The following is a 4,927-nucleotide window of genomic DNA, read 5'->3' as shown; positions in this document are numbered from 1 at the left end:
GTATACATTTACCTACAGAATTTAAATTAAACTTTGATTAATTATTCAAACCATAGTTAAATTTAAAGAGGAGAATATTTCTAAAAATCTGATGCTTTTAAACTTTTTATTTTTACATAGGTGGTGTAATAGAGTGTACATTTTTTCATACTGTATTATATATTTGTATATAGCCTAATTGTGAACAGTTATTAGTAGGTAAATATAGACATTAATTATTTTTATTTACAGCTTAGTGGCTCTAAAGGGAAAGGATCAAAATCAAAATTACAACTTCATGGCAGTTCTAATCACCATTTGGTATGTTCAGCAAAATGGTTTGCTCTTAAACAAACAAAAAAGTCAGGTTCTGTTCACACTAGCTTAGAAACTGCAAACCGAGAACAAATTTCTATAAACCGTGAATATTTGAAAATACTCTCATATTAGAGGTAAACAAATTTAGTTATAATAATAATTAATATTACATTTTTAAGAAACTAGTAAGATACTAATTACTAGTGGTTGCTATAAAATGTTGAGCAGAGTATATTATTTTTATGATCGGCTTACATTACTCACGATAGTGTCACATACATAAAAAAACAAATTGTTGTAAAGCCAATATTATGTTCTTCTCTTGGTTCAGAATCTAAAATTTGTTTTGATTGTATGTAGGGACTAGGGGGGGGATGGCACCCTATGGGATATTTTAAGTTCATAGTTTTGTTAGGAGGGCTGTAGCCCCCCCAGAATTTTAACCCTAGTTGCGCCTATGAGGTACATACTGCATATTGTACCTATAGCTATAAAGTGTTGTGTTACCACAATGTATTATGTTATAGGTACCAACGTACTCAGTATATAGGTATAAACCAAAAGGTACATCACGAGTCATGATACGATGCGGTGTGAATACAAATTGTAATTTATAAATAAAGTTTAGGATTTCAAACTTTTGTCTAGCACATTACCTCGTGACTCTCGTGAGACGACCCAGCTGCAGGTTTAGTATATTTTTTCCCTTTTTAATAGGACGATCGATCAGACCAGTATAATATAGGTCAGTGTGATAAAACTGTATGTCTGTATCTAATTTTTTTTTTTTTTCAAGCAGATGAAGTTTTTCTGTTCGGACGTGTTTAAGGTGGCTCCAGCGTACATATTTTAAGGAGTACTATTCAGGCAATTCACATGACATGAACGTTTGGGCTATGTCTATGTGAGAGTAGTAAATGAGTGTTTGTTTCCAAGAATCGCTGTAAAACCGCGGCGTCGGAAAACTGCCGCCGGATGTAATTCTCGCACACGCATGCCAATACATTACGAAAATGAAATATAGTATTTTGTGTTTGCACAACTATAAAAACTACTAAAAGCGGTAGTAAATTAAACATACTTCCTGAAGTTTGATTGTAATCTTGAAAAAATGGTTGAATTTGTGCTCTATTTATGCTCTTTAGGAATAATTTTTTTGATAACCAATTAGATGTGTCCAAAACAAATGTAATACAATTATTTCATGGGATTTTTTGAAAAATCCTGATTTTAAAGTCCTTTAAAGCTGTTGAAAGTGGGTTATATCAAGTTGATTCTCAAGACAACATGATGTCTAAAATATTTGTATTTTTAAATTGCCGTTATTGCATGTACTTACTATTTATAAATTGTTTATTAATTTTACTTTTATTTTTAACATAACCTAACCTATGTTTTAGTTATGAATTATGATTTAAATAGTCATTTTTGAAGGTGAAAATCTCTTTAAATAATATTTGTGTTATGAATGTATCTACAGTTTCTTCAATGCAAAATATCAGTTCAGTTAATGAATGTAAATATCAAGTTGTTTTGTTGATATGGTTATATTTAATGTATTTAACTTAAATTTATGTCATTTCATTTTAACATTTTAGATGTAATTTATTGAAATAGTCAATTTTAAAAGTGAAAATGGTTCTTCAAATGATATTTGTGTTATGAATGTGTCTACAGTTTCTTTGACAATGAATATCAGTGTTGATGAATGTAGCTATCAATTTGTTTTGTTGATATGGTTATGATTAATGCAATGAATAACCATTTTTTGCGTTTTGTTTAAGTTTTTTTTATAAAAAAAATGAAATATTCCAAATTGTTGTTTATCTAAAGCATTCAATATCTAATATATATATATATATATTCAATAGATATTTTAAATTAAAGAAAACGAAAAAATTAAAAATAGTACGTAGGTACTAATATAAACTACATATACATTTTTTTATTTTTGAAATTACACGTGAAACGGTCCCTCGTTTAACTGACCCTCCAAACTACCACTGGTTTCCAGTCCATTCAATCTTAGTTTCTGATAAAAACATACATATTATGTTACATTATTTATTTATTATAATGAATATTTATTTTCTAAAAAAAATACACCTGTATAGTTGTGTGAGAAAGGGGGAGAAAAGTGTAAAGGTAGAATAGTTAGGTTAACAATGTCGAATACGTAGATATAAGAATTTTGAATTGCAAAGGCCATGGCACTCAACTCTTTGGCTGACACTATACCGCGGTATCAGTTGATATAGGTTAACCTTTACAACCTTGACTTATGGGATAGAATAAAAAGATCGGTTGCCGGTTGGAATTTCCATAGATATATACAACAAACTAGATAGCCGTCTCCTTCTTGTCATGGAAGTCGGCCGCCATTTAAAAAGCAGGCAATGTTTACAAAATAATATTATCATAGTATATATGTATAGATAAATATATATGTATATAAATAAATGTAAAATAAATATAAACATTGCCTGCTTTATAGATGGCGGCCGATTTCAACATATTGGTCACAACTGTAGTATTAAGACGGCTATCTAGTTGTTGTATATATCTATGGGAATTTCAGCGCACTATGTTTTCCCTCTTTGACCCACAGTAATTAGCGATTATAATTTTTTCCATGAAGGGGGCTCGGGAAATGCGAAAAATGCGAAAAATGAATATGTGATTTTTCCGAGCATAACGGTAGTCACACAAATTCTGAAAATAGTCGCACTAATTCACACTAATGGCGCACTAATGTTTGGCAAAAGAAAAATTTTAAATTTACAATTTTTTCCGTGGTGGTGGGGAGCTGGAAAAATGCCAAAAATGAATAAACGATTTTTCCGAGTATAATGGATGTCGTACAAATTCACACTAATGGCGCACTAATGTTTAGAAAAAGAAAAATTTCGAAAATTGTATTTAGGGGGGTTGGCGAAATGTACGTGAGGTGTACGTATAATAAATGTTGTACAAATGTATTTTTGGTATTTTCAGTCTGCTGAATAAGATCAGTTTATGAGAATCATTGTATTAAATTGTTCGGAATTTTTTTCAGAAATAATAAATTTATAGTAGTTACTTACATATAAGTTGATCAAAAACTGTTTACAATGAATGTTAATAGTTGAAAGCTTTTAAATCATCCATTATTTGTATTTATTTATTAATAATAATTAAGGCTTAAATATTAGCAGTAATCGTGTATTCGTGTTCCTTTCACAAAATATTTTTTAATTAATTTAATTTACATTTGTACTTTTGCCATTTATTCCCAAGTGACCTCTGAATTCAATTATGAATTTAACAGTTAGTAAAATAATTGGATTATAAATTAGAATAGACTGCAGTTTCCAGCTTCTATAACAACATTATTTTATATACCTTGCACTACTGACCCTAGACATAGTGTAATCAAATTGATATCAGTGATACCTGATTGTTTTATTAATTATTTTACCCGATTTCAATCAAAAAAGTATTATAAAGTATATTATTGTATATCTGGCATCCGCATAATATTAGTACGAACAATAATTAATATAATATATTAGTTATATAAAATGTATGTATAACATTTCTTCTTTAAATATATTGCATAGGTAATATGTTTTACGAAAAAAACTTTTAAAAAAAACATGAATAATTTCTATTTTATGTCACACGAGTTGATTTTAGTAACTGCTGTGACAACTGTGCAATTTTCTTAAGCATAATCTGATTGAAAACGTTCAGAAAAGAGTTTGTTTTAAGGCTATTAGTCTTGATAACTACCAATTTATATTAAACTCGGTGGGCCGCGACAATTTTGGGCCGTTTAAGTCATGAGGGGCCGCACTGACTTAAAATATGTTAAAAGTTGAAGAAATTAAGACGATAAAATAAAATATAAAAACAGGCCAAGTGCGAGTCGGACTCGCGCACGAAGGGTTCCGTACCATTATCAGCTATAAAGATATTGGAAACACTGCTTATATTATAAATTCTAAGATTTTTAGTATTTGTTGATATAGCGGCAATAGAAATACATAATCTGTGAAAATTTCAACTTTCTAACTTTCATGGTTCGTGAGATACAGCCTGGTGACAGACGGACGGACAGCGGAGCCTTAGTAATAGGGTCCCGTTTTACCGTACGGAACCCTAAAAACTATGAACGGAATAAGAACGTACCCAAGAGCCACCAGTTTATATGTGGGCAGGTAAAGTACGAAAAACTAGGTGTGCCGAATTTGGCCAATCCAGCCCCGGGTATCTATGGCTTAAACTACACTAAAATAAGTGTAAATAGGTACTAATAAAATATATGAAGTGCGTATAATATCTATATAATATATGAAAACAGAGCATGAAAAATGTACGTGTTACCTCATCAATCGAGAACAGTGGGTTCGATTTGGCCCAAATTTTTTAAGATGTTTGTAACCGCCAGGAGAAGATTTTTACGAAAAAAATGTTTAGGAAAATTGACCAGAAAAGTAGGAAATAGGGATGTCAAAAATACAATAGTGGTGCCATCTGTCCAGAAAAAAATTAACTAAGTAATAAAAAATGTTTATTGTTTCAGATTCAAATAATAGTAGTGTATTATATTAATGTATTGGGTTGCTATTGGTTAATCGGGCATTAAATT

Source organism: Acyrthosiphon pisum, chromosome A1 (genome assembly GCF_005508785.2).
Source record: "Acyrthosiphon pisum isolate AL4f chromosome A1, pea_aphid_22Mar2018_4r6ur, whole genome shotgun sequence".
NCBI classification, from domain to species: domain Eukaryota; kingdom Metazoa; phylum Arthropoda; class Insecta; order Hemiptera; family Aphididae; genus Acyrthosiphon; species Acyrthosiphon pisum.
Note: the sequence above shows the minus strand (reverse complement) of the source record.